This window comes from Rousettus aegyptiacus, unplaced genomic scaffold (assembly GCF_014176215.1).
Source record: "Rousettus aegyptiacus isolate mRouAeg1 unplaced genomic scaffold, mRouAeg1.p scaffold_m13_p_8, whole genome shotgun sequence".
NCBI classification, from domain to species: domain Eukaryota; kingdom Metazoa; phylum Chordata; class Mammalia; order Chiroptera; family Pteropodidae; genus Rousettus; species Rousettus aegyptiacus.
This window is the reverse complement of record NW_023416311.1, coordinates 25,379,264-25,401,155: the sequence shown is the minus strand read 5'-3', so window position 1 is coordinate 25,401,155 and position 21,892 is coordinate 25,379,264. Positions and strand designations below refer to the sequence as shown.

Sequence of the window (21,892 nt, the reverse complement as noted above, 5' to 3'; positions counted from 1 at the left end):
CTCTTTGAACAAGAACTGTCTTCCAGCTTGACAGGGTATTTCAGGGCATCCCATGGTTTCTAGGACAAAGCAGGTGCTTAGTCAGTGTTTGTGGAATGTAAGAACACATGGGCAGCACTTTTCCAAAGCAATTTTATAGCCATTGTGGCATTTCATCTTTGCGTCATCTCTTTAAGGAAGATATTGGCGTAGATCATTTTTTCCAAAGATAATTACACTAATATGCAGTTCATTCCCATGTTCTTGTAATGTGATGTCAGCAGTCCTCCACTTGAGGACTGAGAGGTGGGTCCAATATTGAAGCTGGCCAGACTTTGTAATTGCCCAGTCGATGGAACAGCAAATGTGATGCAGTGTGATTTCTGAGGCTGAGTCAACCAAGGCAGGAAAACTTGCCCTGCTGTGATCTCTCTCCATCCCCATCCCTCTATTTATTGTGGGAAGCTGGAGCCAACATTTAAGTAATCCAGTTACTCTGGAGCTTCCAGCAGAGGAGATCACAAGGAGAGACCACAGAGAGACAAAGAGGCAGAGAGAGCTACTAGAGCAGCCCCAGCTGTTCTAGCTCCTGCTGCTGGAATCTTCCAGCTGAGGCCTTAGACACCATATGCCAGAGATAGGAGTCTTGCTATGCTCTGTTCTAACTCCTGACCCATAGACCCATAAATATAACCAATGGACGTTTCACACTACTAAGTTTTAGGGTGATTTGTTATATAATCATAGTAATGGGACACTTTATTATATTCCCCATCCTTTTTAGATGAGAAAACTGAGGTTTAACAAACAGTTGGGCTGGATTTTGGACCTTACTCTCTTGACACTCAGCCTAGAGCACCTTTCAGAGAGCCTTTCGTGATGTCAGCTTTCAGGCCAGACTGAAGCTGAAGAGAAGACATGGATTTAGTTCAGGGTCTCTCAAGGCTGGGCAAGTCTTTGGTTTTGTTCATATATCAGCAAAGCAGGAATACTGGCTTTGAGATCTGTCTGAGATCTAGCCAATGAGAGTGGAGCTTGCATTTGGGGGTTTTTGGTCCAGGGCAACTTACAATTACTGGTCTAAGACTAATGGCCTAGAAAGCATCAGCCAGTCCTGGGACTCTCTGCCAGCAGCTGGCTCGCTGAGGAATCACAACTCTGTCCCTGGGGTTAGTTGTCGTTATTATAATCACAATGGACCCTATTTGAGGATGTTTGTAGCCAAGGGGCTAAGTGAGCAGGGGGAACCCAACAAACCAGGATGTTGCTATGAAGACATTGATGCTATTCTTTTGTCTTAGCCATTAACAGCCCTTTCAGGAAACTCCATTAGACCAATTAATAATCTTGTAGAGTGGCCACCTCGAAATCATCTTATCAGTGGATGTTCTCATCAGAGCGAGATTTGGGGGTGAGCAGCTCTTCTTGGTGAGAGGGCCACAGCCTCTCAGTGAGTCTGGATAACAAAGCTGGTGGGCTCCCCTTCTCTGAGATGAGTAGCAAAGTCTCAGTCTGGGCTCAGGGGTTGTTGACAAGGAGATTTTCCATGGCAACACAGGAAGCTGAAGCTGAATGTAGATTTCAGCTTTGGCAGGAATCAGACACCACAGGCAGACTTGGCCAGCCCCACAGCCACTGAGAACTTTGTGGCAGTAAGTCCTGAAGGGTCTCTGCCCCTCAAAGTATAGATTCCTGGAGAAACTCCCTTTTCCAAGGCCAGTATGGAACCCAGTTGGCAGGGAGCTGAAAAAAGAATACTACAGTACAGAGAACAGTGATGTAACTTCTGGCAGCTGTGGTGATGTGCTGTATGTAGCCGTGATCCTGTTCATTGTAATAGCAATGTGGTCATTTATGGAGGACGTAATGCCTGTTACTCATGTTGATTGTAATACTGAGCTGTTTGGAAGCCATCGTATTGTTGGAATGTGCAGTCATGGCAATGTTGGGTTCATGGAGGCTGTGATATTGTGTCCTAATGGTGGGCTCTGTGCTTTTCTGCTCTGTGTTGGCAGGTTTAGGGCAGTTGCCCAGTTTTTCTGTTCTGGATAGTTTAACCTCATGCTTCTCAGACTTTAAGGTACATTCTAATTACCCAAGGATCTTGTGAAATTGCAGGCTCTGATCCAGCAAACCTAGGGTAGGGCAGGAGAGTCTGCATCTCTAACAAGCCCCCAGAAAAACCAGTACTACTGGTCTATGGACCACACTCTGAGAATCTAAGCTTGTCTTGAGCAGCATTATCCAATAGAACCTTCTACAATGATGGAAATATTCTATTTTTGCATTGTCTAATATGGTAGCCACTAGTAGCTACCTATGGTTAGTGTGACTGAGAAACTGACTTTCGAGTTTTATTTAATTTTCCCTAATTTAAATTTAAATAGCTATACATATTTAGTGGCTACCACATTGGACAGAACAACTTTAGACTGCTTTGTAGTGTGTATTAGAATTCCCTAGAGGGCTTGTTAAAATAGATTGCTGGGCCCCACCTCCAGTAGGTCTGGATTGGGGTCTGAGAATTTGCATCTCTAACGGATTCCCAGATAATGTTGATGCTGGGGCCAGCACTCTGAGTACTATGTCACCTAGTAATCTCTCCCATCCCTGAACAGCCCTGAATGCAGGCTGCAGCAAGACAAAAAGCTAGATGTCACACCACTGTTATAGTTTGGTTCATACATAACCCTAATAAATGGAATAGGAGTTAGGAAGAGGGAGAGTCCATTGAGGGAGATCTTGTGGGAAGTTTAGGTTGGAACATTATTTTGAAACAAATAGAGGGATACATAATTAAGGCTGGTCTCTATAAACACAAAGGCTCCTAGCTGGAGGGGGCCTTGGAAACCATTTGATTTGTACTCCTAATTTACAGATGAGAAAACTGAGGGTCTGCCAAACACAGCTGACTGTGAAAGGTGCCATATGGCATCCAATGCTAGAACTTGGTTTCCAGGTTCCTAGCTTACTCTGGGTGCCTTGACTTTACACTGCCTCTGAGCTGAGCTGAGGGAGGAAAGCAGCTGAGATGTAGATTTCACAAGTGTCACTTGCAGCACACAAGGACTTTCTTCAGTCCCTCAAGCTCATCCCTCTACTCAAAAAGAGGAGACAGCTCTGTACGCCACCCCTGGGTTCAGTCATCACCACCAAGGGGTTATAGCACTGTAATTTATCTCCTCTTTGCCTGGGAGATTTGGTTGGATTTTAGCAGCTCTAGTTAAAAAAAAGAAAAAGAAAAAGAAAAGACAAAGGAGATTGAAACCATTGGTAGCAATGTTATTTTGAAGAACTTATGTATATATTTCAGTAATCTGTGCTGTTCCTCTTCCCAGTGCTAAATATGTGAAAATACACATACCACATTGACATAAAATTGCTGCCATTTATCAAAATCCTGCTGTGAGCCAGGATATCAAGTCCTTTATATTCCCGATCTCATTAAAACTTCACCAAAAAAGCCTACGAGGTAGATGTTATTGTTACCATTCTTTTTAGATGGGGAAACAATGGCCTAGAGTGATTAATTAACAAACCCAGGTCATATAGCTTGTAAAAGGATCGATGAAAACTTCAACACAGTCCGCCTGATGCCAAATTTTGAGCCTTTTTCATGGTACCAGGGCGGTGTAAATTGAGAGGCGCGATGAGCGACCCAGACTCAGTTTTGTGGGGCTGGGGCTTCTGTGTAGTGCTGTCATCCATGTGCCTACCCTGTCATTCTCAATCCTGCTTAGCATCTTGGAATGAAGGCAAGACACCTGAAGAATGAAGCTCAACCTGGCTCAAAGCCAATGAACCAGGTGTATAAGTCAGGATGATTTTAGTTATAAGTAACATAAAGCCAAATTAAAAAAAAAAATGACAGTTACTGGATCATGTCCCAGGGAATTTCAAAGGAAGCAAATATGTTCTTCAGGTATGGTTAGACTCAGGGTTTCACCCATTAATCATCAGGGTATCTTTCTTTTTCATTGCCTGGTTCTTTTCTCCAGAGTGAGTGTCATTTCCAGGCAGGCTCTCCCCATGTGCTGGTAAGTATGGCCTCCAACAGCTGTAGATCTATATTGTCCTTAGAGCTGGGAACCCAGTGAAAAAAAAAACGCAACCCCACTCTTCATGCTGCAGCTTTAGTCAAGGTTCCAGGGATGATTGCCATTGGTTCAGCTCAGGTCAAATGACCCTTTACCAACCAAGAACTACAGTGAGAGGGATTGAGTAATCTAATTATACAGACTCTACTTTCATAACAACCCCTGAAGATGTGGATGGGATCTGTCTTATCTGGATGTTTCTTTGAAAGTAGGATATATTCTGTTAACAGAAGAAAGCTTAAAAACAAACAAACAAACAAACAAAAAAAACTACTGCTACTACCATCTGCTAAACTAGTCTACACAGTAAATTGAAGTCACTTTCTTTGGGAATGGGATGGCCTGGAGAGTTAGGTTGTTCTATGAGCTATGACAATATTAGATATTTTTTTTTTGAACATCAGCTCCATTTAACCTCCTAGATGTATTATGCATCCTCTGGATGCTAACACCTGCCTCACCCTGTTGAATCTGGTCACATAGACTGCTGACTTCTGGTGGGGCAGAGATGTATGTCTTAACCTTCTGGCTTCCTAGCTTCTCCTCAGGGTGCCCTCAGTGGCTCTCCCTTTTACCTGAAGCCCTCTCAAGACCCTACAGTCCTGTGTGAGACTATACATTATCTATAGCCGCACATTATCAGGGAGAAGGCCACTGAAGGAACTTCAAGTTTTAATGTGGGTAGACTGAACATATCTCATGGTGGTCAGATACAGGAAGTGGCTACTCTGATCTGGAGAATCCAGAACTTGCAATCCATTTCTTTGTTCATTCATTTATTTATTTTTCTAAAGCAAGGATTGTCTGTGGGTCCTACTAGCCTGCCAGATGGTGTGTCCCTGCTGGGACAAGCCAGACTTTATGATGATCCTTTGGGCCCTAGCTCCTGGGTTGCTCCACCACTGGGACTAGCATCTGTGATGGAGTTCATGTGCCTGGGGCCTGCTCAATACCCTCCCACAGCCTTATATTCCTTTCTCTCTCCTCTGATCAGCAAGCGTGGCCTCAGTTCTGTGCAACCTGCTCCTAAACTGTCCTGGTTTAAGGCAGAGGTTATTAGCACCTACAAGGGGATGCAAAGCAAAGGAGTGAACAGTTGCCCAGGAAGGACTGGCTAGTAGGCACAGCCAGCCCCCAGTTTGGCAGTCTCACTAGGAAGAAAGGAAGGGGGTGTCAGAGAGATGTCAGGTGAGTCAGGATAGGTTGCTCAAGAATTGCTTGTGAATCTTAAAAAATACATATATTAAATTCATTTAAGCATTTTTACTAAAAGGAAGAGCCAAGAAGTGTACATACAACTTAATACTTTGCCTCTTTCTATGTGGATGGGTGGAAGGAAGCACTTGGGTGTCTTCATGCAGACTTTGAAAAACATCTCCTTGGTACCAGGCATGAAGCTACATGTGTGTCATCCTATTGGTTTTAGTTCTTACTCACCTTGTCCAGAAGCCGTGACCCATCCTTAAGTGGTAGAGGAAGGATTTGAACTCAGGTCTGCCCTCTGATAAGGAGGGCTTGACAGGTAAAGAGGACATTCAGGCAAAAGGGTAGAGGCTAGGCAAGGTGGGACCCTCACAGAGCTGCCACTGTGGGTAGGTTCTAAATTGAGGCAAATAAGGGGTGGGCAGGTCTGGGGTCAGAGCATTCTGAGTTAACACGATGGGCCATAGAGAGCCGAGAAAGGTTCCTGAAGAGTGAATGCTGGGTTTAAAATGGTCTTTGAAAAAATTATTTGTTCAACTGGGTGCAAGATGGTATTTCAAAGAAAGGAGGGGTTGGCAAGATGTGTTAAAAGGAAATTCTGTGTGATGCCTTAATTCTTAGATGAATCCAGATCTTACTGCCCATGAGAAAGTGGCTTTGTCCTAAGCTTCTTTCCTGTGCATCTCTGGGAGAGGCTCAGAGGCCCCAGAAGGCAGTATCTCCTTCTCCTCTTGACAAAGGGGCAGTGGGAGCTGGGTCACTGGTGAAGTGCTTTTTTTCCTCCTTGAGAACAGGGAACAGTCCTTATGGGGCCTGGCTACCGCTTCTGCACAAGTATTTATGAGCTGTGAGAGTTAAGATCATAAGGCTCCCACATTTTGCTTTTTTAAAAAGCCAATAACTTAAGAAAATGTTTTCTCCATAAGAAAAACTTCAAAGATCCTAGAGAATAAAACACTAAAAATTATTGAAAGTTGGCCTCACACGCGTCTTGAACATCGGCACAAAAGACTGTTCTGAAGCCAGGCAGGCCTCTTCACGGTGTAAGGATTCCTTTGTTTTCCTCATTCGCGGCAATCAAACGCAGGACCCAAGCTGTTAGGCATTTTGCTGGGGCCATCTGCAGGGCAGGCTCGCTAACCAGATTCTTTTTTATCCAGAGGTTGCTTACAGAGGCAGGAACTATTGAAAACATCTCCACACTTTAAGAAAATAAAAATTTAAAACCTCCTTGCTGCTATTGAGGGGTAAGGTGGCCTCATGGTCCTCTGCATGAAGCATATGGGAGTTATTTAGGGTAATTTTGCAGAGAGGCTGAGAGTGGACTGCGGAGAGCCCGGGACTGCATTTATTAATTTGGTTGAGTTGCGTCAAGTTCTTTAAATCGGCTGAGCCTCAGTTTAATCATCCATTAATTGGGATAGTAATATTTGCTCAGACTGTTTCACAGGGCTGTTGAGAAGATCAAACGAGGTTATATTAAATTGTATGTGGGTGTATTCCTCCTTATGAGAGAGAATCTGCTTTTCCTGTGTTTTTACTCTTTCCTACCAAGGAGGAGAGGCTTGTCTGATGGGTCAGTGCTTGGAAGCTGTGGGCCAGGGTTTACCAGTGAGTCCAGGAATGCTTGGCAAGAGTGCTCTGCTCCAGCCCCACATGTCTGATAGAGTCAGTGGCCCCAGTGGACCTCATCACGCAGCCAGCTGTGGACGGTCTTGAATGTGGAGTCTGCAGGCAACAGCACATCCATCGCAATTCTTCATGTGTTGGTCTAAGCCCCGAGGTGGGAGGTGGGAGGTTCCATTTTGCCCTGTGTTTCAGAGTCCTTGGCTATTTTGGTTCCAAATTGGCTGGCAATCTGTCAGTGAGATGGAAGGGATTAATCTAGGGCCTGGAAAGACAGAATGTATTATTCAGGTATTATGATTGGCTCCTGGAAAAATTGTGAACATTGCAAAGTATGTAGTTGGGCAGTTGGCCTTTTCTTTATGTACCTGCATTTTCTCCCTTCCTCTACTGCTTTCCAGAAAGACTCTGATGCTAATCATCTATACTTTAAAAGGAATTCAGGTTCATGTACCCTCTGTCCCCAGTGGATTTGTGTTTGAAATTCAGTGCTCATTACAGAAGCTCAATGCTTATTATAGAAGCAAAGCTTCAGTCGTGTGTTAAAAAGATTTCATTGAGAGAAGTTAGGGGAAGGATTCTCCAATGTCTGTGATATTTTGCCCCCTAGATTTCCCTTTCTGCTTCATAAATGAAAAACTTGTCCATCTACAGCCCTAGGAACATGGCCTTCATCCTGACACTCCTCTTGGGATGTATTTAAAGCCTTTATAAAGACCTGTCTCTGCTCTTAGTTTTAAGGAAGAAAAAACAGTTGAGAATTTTATTCTCCCTTTAAGTGAGGGAGACTCATTTATATGACCCACTGGCCTCCAAATATGAATATCATGGCAATACAAAAGCCCCTAAATGGTTGAAAAGTAAAAAAAAAAGAAAGAAAAGAAAAGAAAAGAAAAAGAAAAGATAAAGGTATAATTAATTTATCCACACAGTAGTTCTCCCTTTATCTGTGGGGGATACATTCAAGGACCCCCAGTGGATGCCTGAAACTGCAGATAGTACCATATTCTATATATATTGTTTTTTTCCATGTATACATACCTTTCTCCTTAACCAATTTCAACTCTGCTGGAAATGTGGCAGCAGCTTCTTTGTTGACAGGTTCAACTTCTATAGTAATTATTTCTATTTTTCTCAGTCCAAACCTATTCTTGTATCTGTGTAATCATCCCACAAACTTAATACCTTTTCCATCTTAACTAATTACTTATGCACGATGGCTGTAACATTTTCGGTTTGAGATGCGACAACAAAACTTGCATGAATTTCTTTTTCCTTCTTCACAATTTCACTAATGGAAGATTTGTTCTTATCATAGATCTTAGCAACCTCAGAATAGGGTTTTTTTGTTTTGTTTTGTCTGTTTTTTTTTTTTTTCTTATTAAGTCAAGAACTTTCACCTTCTCACTTAATGGAAGCACTTTTCAGCTTCTCTTTGGTATACGTGAATTGCTAGCATCACTATTCTTGAGCTTGGGCCATTATTAAGTCAAATAAGAGTTATTGAACTTAAGTATTGTGATACCCAGACAGTTGATCTGATCATGGAGATGGCTACTAAGAGACAGTGCAGAGTGTACACTGGGCAAGGCAGTGATTCACATCCTGGGCAAAAACTTATGAGGGCCAAAACTTGAGTGCCAGTTGAGAAGATAGCCAAAGGCTCCAATCTGTGAGTGCTTCTTTAATGCTCTCTGAATATTTTCCTTAGAAGGAGAATAACATTTAGAGCCTTATTTTAAAATTCATTATGGATGAGTCAGTGTTTTATAACTTAAAAAATAAATGTTGATTATCTCTTATTAGTCACATGAACTAGTTTTAGGCAATCATTTTATTTTGGGGCTCAGTTTGCCCATTGGTCTAATGGTTAAGTGGCTACACCAATATTGATAACTAATCATTATATAGCATTGCGAATTTACATGGCATTGCTCCATGTACAAACTTATTTACTTTACTCACCACAACTTTATGTCTGCCACTTTCTATATTTTATGGACACTATAGAAAAATGAGATTCAGAGAAATTCAACACATATTTATATACGTGAGTATAAGTAAGTAAGAGTTAGAACCTAAACTCAGATCTTCCAGGTAACTTTTATGGCCTTGTTGCCTCTCAAAATACAAAACAATCAAACAATGGAAGCCAAGCCCATTGAAGATCGAAAGCAAACCAAAACCCTTCATGCTGTCTGTTGGGACAACACACCTGAGAATTCCTTGACGTCCCAGTGCTCTGTGAATGGGGATCATTGTTATTGCAGTCATGCGCCACATAGGATGTTTTGGTCCATGTTAGACCTCATATATAATGGTGGTCTCATAGATTATAATGGAGCTGTAAAGTTCCTCTCGCCTGGTGATGTCATAGCCAGCAAAACTTTGTAGTGCAAACTATTATACCCATGTTTTTGGTAATAGTGGTGCAAACAAACCTACTGCACTGCCAGTCCTATGAAAGTATAGCATGTACAATTGCATACAGTATGTTACTTGATAATGATATTAAATGACTATATTACTGGTTTAAGTATTTACTATACTATATTTTTTATTAATATTTTAGAGTGTGTTCTATCTTCTTCTAAAAAAAGTTTGCTGTAAAATGGTATGTGGTGTTATGCTGGCAGCAGCCTCATACATCTTGTGTTTAGCAGATCCCTTGATTGCATCATTCTCTTGTTCTTGATTTAATCTCTCTCTTTTTTTTTTTTTTATAAATTTAGGGTAGCCTAAGTGTGCAGGGTTTATAAAGTCTACAGTAGTGTACAGTAATCTCCCCAGAGCAACTTCCAGTCTTGCATACTCCATTCATGGTAACTGCCCTATGCAGGTGTACCATTTTACAAATCTTTTATACCATATTTTTACTGTACCTTTTCTATATTTAGATATATTTAGATATACAAACATTTACCATTGTATTACAATTGCCTACAGTATTCAGTACAGTAACATGCTATACAGGTTTGTAGGCTAGGTACAATAGGCTATACCACATAGCCTAGGTGTGTAATAGGCCATACTATTTAGGTTTGCGTAAACATAGTCTATGATGTTCATACAATGAAAAAAATTGCCTAACAGCACATATCTCAGAACATATCCCTGTCTTTAAGTGGCACATGAATGTACTATTCTCTGTTTCCCACTAATCCAGAGCAGACAGAGGTGTTCTTCCAAGGAAGCCCTGCAACAGGCCTCAGGAAAAGCATCGTGTTTAGTCTTCAGCCTTCCTAGGATGCAACATGTCCATCTATGGAAGCCAAGGTCTTCTGCCAGCTTGAGGAGTCTTTGCACTGTCTTTGAAAGCTGATATGTTTTTGGACACGCATGCACGCACACATACACATACACACACACACCACCCTTTCTCTTATTGTTGCTGTATCAGCCTTCAAGTCCTTCTTGGTTGCACTACATGGTGTGCTGGAACTCTTGATAAAGGAATTCTGTACAGTGATGACAAGAATTGATTTCCAATTTCCTGCAGAATGACTCTATCATCGCTAGTGACTCAGGCAATTTAGCTCATATTCCAGGCCTGCCTGGGGGTTATAGATCACACTGACAACTTCCAGTCACACAGAAGGTCGATTTTGACAAGATGAGGAAAGAGACATTTTCAGAGAGTTTTTCATTGGGTGTGGCCAGAAGGAAATGGCTGCTCCAGGCTTTGGGCCATGCAGGCATCTTGGTGAGTGTAGATATATCTTGGCCATGATGAGAAAGCCAGTTTGTGGTCAGGCTTCCAGTGGGCTTCCCTTGTACTCTCTCCACAAACTGTCCAGCCCTGCTTAGCATAAGAACATTAAAAGGCCCAGCCAAAAGATAGAAGGGATCAATTGTCAATAGTTTCCTCCTTACCAAATACTTAGACAGCATCTGTCTATTAAAAGATTTAACACATAGAGTGTCTTTTATTCCCTTTCTCAAAAGACTCCATTACAGCAGGTAAATTCTTTGCATTTACTCATTAATTCATTTCATCTGTCAAACATGCATTAATTGTGCATTGGGTACTAGATTAAATTGTCCTCCCTGACTGCATGTTGAAAGGATAGCAGTGCTCTACCTCAAAAGTCAGCCAAGCAAAGCAGAACCCAGCCCCATTAGGACAAGGAAATCCCCCTGTGGGCTGTAACTTTACAATAAAACCTAATTCGTTTAATCTTTGTAACAACCCTACAAGGTGGGCTCATTACTATCTCTAGTTTGCAGACATAGAAGCTAAGGCACAGAGGATAGGTCACACCAAGAGTAGCAGAGCAGCAATTTGAACTCAGGTCCTTTGGAAACATCCGTGCTCTTAAACATTGCACTATATCCCCCATGAGTCGTGGTTGAGTAGAAGAGATTTTTCACATAGTGGACTAAATAGAACCCCTAGAGACTGGCTATCAATTGCCCTGTTGTTAGTACTTTATCAAAGTCTTTGATATCAGTAATAATTGCTAGAGGCCCAGGAATTGAGTATACATGTGTATGTGTGCAGGTGTAAATGCTCTCACACACGTACATATATATACTAACACTCACAGAGACACAGACACACACATACACGTGACAAAAGGACATAGCTCAAGAAGTCACAAAAGCAAGAATTAATGACACAGCTGTGCAGAATAGACACACTGATATCTCTATAATAATTCAGCTAAAAAATTATTTTTTAGAAATCATTGTGAAACTGCTTCCCAAGCTGAGGCTACATTTGACTAATGCAACAGGAAGCTGATTGACTGAGTATGTTCTGAGAACCACCGTTTAGCTGAATGCTGTGCTGGGCTCTTTCACAGACATTATAATACCTAAATGTCCATAACACTTTACTCTGAGGACTGTTATCCACCCCATCTTACAGTTGGAGAGACTGAGGCTCAGTAAGATCTTTCTAGATCATATAGATCAGCTAGCAAGGGACAGAAACAGATGCAAACACATGTCTCCTGAGTCCCAGTCTACACCTTTACAGAATAATGCAGATATTCTTTTCCATGTGTGCTCTGTCGACATAGTTTATTTTGACAAATTGTCTCTTTAGCATTAATATGCTGGGATTCCCATGAGTGTCAAGAGCAGACCAATCACCTAATTCCCATTCTAAGAACCAGGCCTGCTATTGGACAAGGTCCCAAAGCTCTGTCTTTGGCCCTTGTTTCTTCTGCTAGTGAAGAGCTCCATGTGGGCCCTGCTCATGCCTCCTGTAGCCTCTCTATGGAGTCTGTTTGCCCTGATCTTCCCCTTTCCCCTACCTCTTTCAGAAGCACATTTAAAGCTGCCAGTCATGTTGTCCTCCACTTATCTCTCTCGAGGATGGAACAAGACAATATAATCACTCCCTGTGCATGTGTCAAGTAGATACTGCCTCAGGAAGCATATGTGAGGTTGTTTTTAAATTCTGATCAAGGTGATTGAAACAGATGTACCTTGGGGGTCTTATTAAATGACAAGGAAAATTACTCATCAGACATCTGACTTGCCCCATGAATTCTTTGTATGCAGGCAAAGCTACTTAAATAAATAAGTGTTTAGTTTTCTGATCAATAGTTAAGATTGGGCTTCCTGAAGAAGAATGCATTTAATCCCAAACATAATGGCAATGGTCTATTGAGATGCTCTCCTAATGCAGAGTTTAAAAGTAATTGTTCCCTTCAAGAGAGAAATATTATCTGATTCTCATTTATCCACTTATTTATTCATTTATTCAATAAATATGGACTGAGTACCTATCATGTCATGTGGCAGGTCCAGTGTTAGATGCTAAGAATGTTATAGCGATGGATCTGACATGGTCCCTGCTTCCAGGTAGCCTACAGCCTGGGGCGGGGGAAGAAATGTACAATTATAGCAGAAGTTTAATAGATGGTAGACTACTCATTTAAGTAATTTTTATAAACATGTGTGAGATGGGGAGACAGCTTTTAAAATAGCTCCAGTGCTTGCTACTTCCTGACATCCATGCCCATGTGCAATCTCTGCCCTTTGGTTATGGGCAGGACCTGTTGACTCACTTCTAATAAATAGACAAAATGATGGGATGTCACTTATAAGATTAAGTTACTGTTATGGGTTAAATTGTGTCCTCCCTTCAAAAGATATATTAAAGTATTAACCCTCAGTACTGCAGAATGGGACTGTACTTGGAAATAGAGTCTTTGTACACATAGCAAGTTAAGCTGAGGTTATCAGAGTGGTCTCTAATCCAATGAGTAGTGTCCTTATAAAAAGGGAAAATATACAGAGACAAACCATGGAGAATGCCAAGGTGAAGGCAGAGATAGGGGTGATTCATCAATGAGTTGAGGAGTGCAAAAAAATTGTCAGCACAGCACCAGAAGCTAGAGAAGAGGCAGGGAACAGATTCTTTCACAGCCCTCAGAAGAAACCAATCTGGCTGACACCTTGATCTTGACCTTCCAGCCTCTAGGACTGTGAGACCATACATTTCTGTTGTTTAAGCCCTCCAGTATGTGGTATTTGTTATGGCAGCCCTTGCAGACTAATATAATTACAAAAAGACTGTTATTTCTGTCTTGCTTCCACTCTATCTGGTTCCTCTTGCTTATTTTGATGAAGTCAGCTGCCATCCTGTGAGCTGTACTTTGGGGAGGCCCAGATGACAAGGAACTGCAGGTTGCCTCTAGGCTAACAGCCAGGGGGAAAATGAAGGGGAAACTGAAGTCCTCCACTCAACAGTCTTTAAAGAACTGAATCCTGCCAACAATCACACAGTGAGCTTTGAAGAAAATTCTTCCCCAGCTGACAGCTTGACTATAGTCTTCTGAGAGACCCTAAAGCAGAGAAATCAGCCTAAATTCCTGACTCACAGAACCTGAGGTGATAAATGTTGTTTTAAGCTAATAAACTTTGGGCAATTTGTTATGCAGCACTAAATAGCTGATACCATCTATAAAATAGACTAGATACAGTCCTAAGCCCCAGAGCAATGCAGGTGACACAGTTCTGGCCTTGTGAAAAGGCATTTGGTCAAAGGAGCTTGGGCTCTGACCTCTGGCTGTTCTGGGTTCAAATTCCAGCTCTCCTGTTCACTTGTTCTGCTGTATCTATAGGTTACCTTACTTTGGCTTCTTTATTTATTAAAAAAAGAAAAGTGATGAAGGATGTCCTGGAAAGATTGTTAATTTTTGCAAAGACTTTAAAGAGTTTATTTCAATGAATATTTGAGTGTCTATAGTCAGGCACTTGGGAGATAGTGGGATGACATAGGTGACTTACCCAGAGTGTGCTTCTGCTCTTGTGGAGTTTGCCTAGTAGAAAGAGCTGGAAAATGGACAAGTCAGTAGGAGCTTCAGGGAGCACTATTCCCTATGCAAGAACCAGGAGGAAGCCATCTCATTTAACGTAGTTCTTTGAGACAAAAGGTTGGGGGAGGCCTCTCTGAGATGACATTTGACCAGAGACTGAAAAGAACTAGCCAGTTAAAGGCAATGAGAAAGAATGTGCCAAGCACAGTCCAGTGTGTGGTGGTGGGTGTGGGCCAGGATGGATGGATTTGGAATGCATGGTGAAGGTAAGACCAAATGATTTCCTGATGGCTTAGATTTGTCCTCCTGGGTTGGAGGGTAAGGGAAGAACTGAATGGGACTTTTAGTTTTGAGTTATGTGCAACCAGGTGGATGGTGATGCTATTTGCTGAAGCAGGAAGTATGGGGGCTTAGTAGATTTGGGGAGGGGACTTGGGAGTTTGGATTTGGATGCAGAAAGTTGTAGATGGCCATTAGATACATGGAGAAACTAGGAGAGCTGTGGGCAAGTCAGTCTGGCCTGGGTTGGAGATCTGTCCTTTGGAATTTTCAGATTGCAGGTGGTGTTTAAAGCCAGATGTGTCTATCTGGGGAGTGAGGATTATAGACATGAGGCAGGACAGCTGACTGAGCTTGGAGCACTTTGCAGGAGTGAAGGAGTAAGAGGGAAACCTCTCAGTAAGGTGGGAGGGGACCTAGATGTGGGTCATGTAAAAGTTTTGAGATGGAGGGAGCAATCCTGTATGCCCTGGTGAGGCTGAGGACTGCCAGTTCCTGGACTCAGAGGCACTAGGAAAGGTTGGAAATATTGTAGTGAGCCAGGCATAATTCTAGACAATCTTGTGTTCAGAATCTATGCATATGGCTTGCTTAGTGCAGGATGTGCACGTGTGTGTCAAGGTGAATGAGTTGGGGTATAAGAGTAGGAAGAATACTCTGGCAGAGAGAAAAATGATGCAAAGGTACGGGGGGTATGACAAACAATATGAGTTCAGAAACTGGCCACCATCTGGCTTTTTAGGGCCCAGCGGATTCTAAGGGGTGTGGAGCAGGGTGGGAGGTGGTAATAAAGTTGAGGTTGTTGATCTTTACCCTCAGTGCATAAGAGGGCTTGAAGTGTGTAGGCGTGTGTGTGTGTGTGTGTGTGTGTGTGTGTGTGTGTGATGGTGGAGTTTATGATTTACAAAACAATTGCCAGTATATTGTTAAAATTCAGATTTCTTGGCCCCATCCTCAGAGATTCTAGGTCATATATCGAGCAAGTGGCCTGGGAATCTACATTCGAACAAGCATCTGTACTGTTCTCTGCCCTGCCCTTGGCTGCTTTTAATTATGAAGTGTCTTGGTGTGGGCCTCTTTGTATATCTGGCCTCTGCCAGAGAGCTGCCATAATGAGCAGTGTGCACTGTAGTTGAACCCCTGCCTTTGGGTCTGGTCCATTTACTCAGTGTGCTGTGCTAGGCAAGGGAACTTTCTGAGCTTGTTCTACAAAATGGGTGTAACAGTACCCATCTTTTAAAAAATTTTTTACATTTTAAACAAATACTTATTATTAGATAAGCCGTGATTCAGGATCCTGGGATGGGTTGCACCCAAGTCCCTGTTTACCTCCTGGGAGAAGGATAGAGGAAAGGATAGAGGCAGGGTGGAGCCAGTTCAGATCTTCCCAGGAAATGTGCCTTCTCTCCGATGGTTGTCCCAGGCTGACACCCAGGACATGGGACAGAGGGATTTGTACATATGCTGCTATTATTTGCACATGGAGATATCACCCCCTTTAGCAGTCTTTGTCTTCTCACAGCTGTGGAAGTCCACGTAGTTCTGCCAGCAGTTCCTGGTCTGGTCCTGGCTGGAGAAGTGGCTGTCAAAAGGGGCAGTCTAGTAGTTCTTGATTTTGCTTTTGATGTCTCCTGCCATATTGTTGACTCCTAAAGACTCCCCTGAAGCAGCTCGCAGCTCAATGTGACAGTAACAGTACCCATCTTGCAGGGCTATTATGAATGCTTAAATGAAATAATATGTGCAAGTCATGAGAATAATGTTTGTAGCTTTCCCACTCATTGTCTAATCTCCTCTTCTATATTTATATTTATATTGGTTAGATATCTATATAGATTATAAAATGATCCCCTGAATTGTACCCTCCCTCCCCTGACCCTCTACCTAGCCAATGTATTAATGCTAACTGCATTCCCTGAGCTGTGCTCCCCATCCCAGTGACCACCCATCAGCTACTAATTTGTACTTCTTTAGCCCTTCAACCCATTCTCCCAGCCCCAAAGCTACCTCCCCTCTGTCCAACACCAAATTGTCCACTGTATTTGTGGATCTGTTTTTGATTAGTTTGTTCTTTTTATTCCTTAGATTCCACATATAAGTGAAATAAGATAGTGTTTATCTTTCTCTGTCTGACTTAAATACCTTCCAGGTCCATCAGAGCAATATCCTTTTTCATCCCTTCCTTTTCATATGTAGGGGTCTTGTTTTCTTATCCTTTCAGCCACTCTATCTTTTGGTTGGAGCACTTCATTCTTTTCCATTTAAGGTACTTATTGATAGGAATATACCATCATATTCTTTATTCCTGTTTTTACCATTCTTTATTCCTGTTTTTGGTACATGTTTTTTCTTCTTAAAGATGTCCTTCTAACATTTTCTGTAATACTGGCTTGGTGGTGATGAATTCCTTTAGCTTATTTTTGTCTGTGAAGCTTTTGATCTGTCCTTCAACTCTAAATGATAGCTTTGCTGGATAAATTATTCTTGGTTGTAGATCCTGGGTCTTTATCCTGTCAAATATTTTTTGCCAAACCCTCTGTTCTCTATAGTTTCTTTTGAGAAATCAGCTGCCAGTCTTATGGGTGTTCTCTTATAAATAACTATCTGTTTTTCTCTTGCTACTTTTAATATTTTTTCTTCGTATTTAACCTTTGGCATTTTAATTATGAAGTGTCTTGGTGTGGGCCTCTTTGTATATCTGACTTTTGGAATTCTCTGAGCTTCCTGGAGTTTTATGTCCATTTTTGTCACCAGGTTAGGGAAGTTTTCCATCATTATTTCTTCAAACAGCTGTTCAATATCTTGATTTTCTTCAGGTACGCTGATCAGACGAATATTTGGACCCTTAATAGTGTCCCATATGCTCCTTAAATTATTTTTATAGTCTTGGCATCTTTTTCTTGTCATTCTGATTGAGTGCCCTTGGCTTTCCCATCCTCTAGATAGAGCATTTGATCCTTTTCTTTATTCACTTTGTTTATTACTTTATTTTTCCATTTAATATACTTCTCATCTCAGATAATGTGCTCTTGTTCCCATTTATAATTTCCATTTCCATTTTTATGCTTTTTATCTCTCTGTTGGAGTTCTCTATACTTCTCAAAAGATCATTGAGCATCTTTATAACTGGTGTTTTAAACTCTGCATCTGTTAGATTACTTGACTCCATTATATCTGGATCTCTGGTCTGTTCTCTCATGGTTTCTGCTTCTTTGTCTTCTCATTTTGGCTGCCTTTCCATGTCTGCTTCTATGTCCTAAGCAAAGCTTTTAAGTCTCTTGGTCTTGTCAGTGTGGATTTGTGAAGTAGGTGTCCAGTGGTACAGTCCTGAGAGGGGTTCAGCTGCAGGCCAAATTTAGCTCCAGCCTGTACCCCTTCGGGGCTGACTGTTAAGATTCAGCAAGTAATCCACAGATGCTGTGCTTATATTTGCCTCAAAAGGTCACACCAGAAACTGAACCCAGCTGCCTCCAGTTTGAGTCTAGGCACTGCTCAGCAAGGAACACCTGACTCGGTGAAGATATACTTGGATCTGGCTTGGGTGGGGCCAAGAGTTGGATTAGGCAGGGTTTCAGGGAATCCTCTGTTATCCAGTTGGATGATGTCATGGCTATGGAGATGCTGTGTTTCTATACAGGTAGCAGGGAGGGCTCAACAGGGAACAATGGATAATGCCAGCACTTCTCTACAGAGCAAGTCTCTTCTTGGCTCACTCCGACGATGTCTCCCTGTAAGTCCCTGGTGCCCCCTGCATGCAACCCAATCAGCACTGGTGCTCATGGGCACGGCCCCTTTAAGAGGCTTCTGCTGTCGCTGCTGCCTCAGGCTCCATCTCATTCAGGTACTCAAGACAGGCAGTCCTGTGTCCTTAATACCTTCTGCCATTGCAAGGTGATTTCCTGGACTTCTTCCTAGTTGTATGGCTTGCTCATCTAGATCCCAGATGAGTTTTCCTTGCTGCTGCTCCTTATTACTGTCACAACTTGATTTGGTTGCCAGAGTGACGAACAGAGCCTCTATCATCTACACCATTTTCCCCCTCCTCCTTCTTCCTATATTTTTAAAGGCAGTTCTTGCTTGGCTTAAAACTATTTCTCAATCTCCCTTGAAATGGGGTGGCCAATGAGATTGAAGCAGAAGTCATTTGTTAGGGATTTGAAAAAACTTCTTAAAGGACCCTATTGCCTTCCCTTCCCACCCCATATCCTCCTCCTTCCTGTCTGAAACATGGATGTGATAGCTGAGCTCTGCATCCATTTCTGACTATGGTGGTGGCCTTGTGGATAAAAGCCACTCACTAAAAATGCTGGGACAAGGACATTGGAGAAGTCTGGGTATTGATGATTTTATGGAGTTTCTACGATGCTCTTAGACTGGCTTCCTTCAAACTCATTTTATAAGAGAAAAACAAAATCTCGGTCTTGTCAAAGCACTGTTATTTCAGGTCTCTATCATGGACATGGCCAGAATAAAATTTAAAGTGCAAACACTTTTCCCAGTTCCTGCCCTTTTGTAAGCATTTACCCAATAGTACCAATCATGGTTGTTACGATAGTGGTTATAACGATGTTGACATGGTCAGCTTGGAACCAACCAACGCATTAGTGTTGGTTTTCCCAGCTTAGAGTTTGTGGTTTAGCTTCAGGGACACAAACTTAAATAACAACCATCAAATTTTCCTTTATTTCTCATTGTGGTTCTTCCCGATCTCCCTTATCCTAACCCCGACATGTTCCTTTACTCTGACAGTATCATCAGCTCTATGTTGCAGATGAGAAAACCGACGCTCAGGGACGTGAAGTTACCTTTCAGCCAACCTCTAGCTAATGGTGAAATGACACATTGAACCGAGGACCAACTGTGTTCTTGAGGCTGTGGTGACACACAGAGTTAGAAAAGGAAAAATGCCCATTTTGGAGCTTGACAGATCTGTATGTTTGTTTGGTACTTCAGCTTACTAGTTGTGTGAGGTTGAATGGTGACTTGATCTCTTTTGAGCCTCAGTTTCTCATCTGTAGAATTGAGTCAATAAACACGGCATAGATGATTAAATAATATGAGCCCAGGACAGGAGCTGACATGTAGTAGGCACTCGACCAAAGGTGGTCTATACCTTTTTGTCTTCTCATCAGGATTTCAGAAAACCACAGATTTTTTCATTTGGATATATTACCTATGCGTGGATTGACCTTCAAATGGCCACAGCCTGTCATTCTAAACTGATGAGTAAAGCTATAGAAGGCTCAAAGTCCTCCTTCTTTATCTAGTGTGACCAGAAATCCTTAGAGGCAGCTGTCCAAATATTCTTTTTCCTAACTTCAGTGTTAATCTCTTTTCCTGGGAAACTGCTTTAGTGTCCTGCCTTCCTGCTGGGAGGTGTCATTTGCAGGAATGGTTGGTTTGACAATAAATACACTAAGAAGAGAATCTCAAAATTCTGTGCATACAGCCTGGGTCCCTATCACTCACATCCCCAGGAGCTCCCTCTGATTCCCTAACCCAGATGGATGGCACAGAGGAGAGAGAGAGAGGTCTTTGAAGTAGAAGTCACTTGGACTAATGGAATAATTACTCCACAGAACCATTTGTGAAGTAATTATGGACTATTGTTAGGATACTCCCGTGTTTTTTGTTTGTTTGTTTGTTTGTTTGTTTGTTGTTGTTGTTGTTTTGCTTGGAATGATTATGGGGGGGAGCAATAATATGCATGTGCATTTCAAGAGGAGAGAAATACCCTTCATGCCCCCTCCTCTCAAAGCAATCTGCTCCTTTCCCATCATCCTGATACAAAACCAGAAACTCGCCCTGAAGCCACATGGACTGCAAGTGTGCCTCACTGTTCTCTGCCCTGCTTTCAAGATTTCTGGTATTAAAATACAATTTTGCGAAATACTGGTTGTAGAATAATTTGCTGAGAAATACATTTCTCCTAAGGATGGAAGGACCTTGAGGTAACATGGTTAACATAATGAAGCCCTGGGTCTTCTAAGTGAAGTTCTCGAGCAGCTCTCATCAGTACTTCATGCCTGACCTGGGCCTCCTTCTTGCCCCACCAGCTTCCTAGGACATCTGTGGGGTCCATCCCTCGGCATGGGTCCTGCCACCTGCTTTTGCCCAACCCACTGCCTCTGCTTGAGAGGGGCTGGGGAAAGCTAATTGAGATAAATACCATATTAGTTCTCCATTAGGATAAATGAGGAATGTAGGAAAAACAGTAACAGAACATTCATCCCTGCCTATACTTAACACATTAATTATATCCAGATGAGAACCCAAAAGCCTGCCCCAGAGATGGATGGGAGGGGAAGGCTGAGGGCCAGATTGCTCTTTCTAAATAGAAATTCAATCTGAAAGTACAGATGATGGAGAGAACAGTGTGGAGGAGCTGAGTCTTGATGGAAGGGACTGGATCCACTGGGGTCTTCCTCAGTGTTGATGCATGTATCCCAGAGGAAACTGAAGGAGTTGTGCAGGTAGCCTGGCACAAACACAGAGCCAATAACAATTGTGAATAATTATAACTACCATTTTCCAGGTACATGCTCATTGAACCCTCATTTCACAAACAGAGAAACAGGGGGCCAAAGAGGGAAGAGGTTTGTCTAAGGACTCTTAAAACAGAACTTCCCTTTGGTGAGGAACTTTAAGCCTATGCTTGCATGACAAAAGTCTGACGAACCTAGGGTCCTGGGAGGTATGGGGTTTGGAAGGTGGAGGGAGCTTGCAAATTCTCAGCCAGGATGTCTTAGTCTGGGCTTTTACAATAAACGCCACAGTCTGGGTGGCTGCTAAACAACAAAAATCTGTTTCTTACAGTTCTAGAGTTAGAAGTCCAAGATCAGGGTGCCAGCCTGGCTGGGTGAGGGCTGTCTTCTAGGTCTCAGTTTCTTATTGCATCCTCAGATGGCAGAAGGGATACGGAGCTCTGTGGGGTCTCTTTCATAATAGCTCTGATCCCATTGATAAAGGCTCTAACCTTCATGTCCTAAGACCTTCCCAAAGACCCCACCTCCTAATACCTTAACATGGGGCATTGGGATTTCAACATATCCCTTTATGGGGTCACACATATTTAGCCCATAGCACAGGACTTTGTGAACACCATCCTTTGGCTCTGTCTGGGGTTCTGTGGTCTGATGGTCCACGAGCCACAGACACAGACTCTTATCAGAGCAAGGTGGTCATTTTCCATGAATGCAGAAGCTACGTGTGGGAGCCAGTCAGATCCTGCCACCAGTCATGAACTTACCCCGAGTTATAGGTGATTCTACTAGAGGAGGCAGCTATGCTAGTATCTGATTTCTGGGTAGCTGGGTGACAGTGTCGTAGCATATGAATTAAGCATGTCTCTGGCCTTATGGGACCCAGGGTTCAAAACCACTCATCTGGGAGAACTTGTACAAGATCACCTCCAAGATTCAATTTCTATCTGTA

The 21,892-nt window shown here is 42.4% G+C and overlaps 1 pseudogene; it reads right to left on the bottom strand.

The window, feature by feature from the left end:
* Positions 1-15,835: 15,835 nt before the first annotated feature.
* LOC107514984 lies at positions 15,836-16,096 on the bottom strand (annotated as a pseudogene).
* Between the last annotated feature and the right edge of the window lie 5,796 nt (positions 16,097-21,892).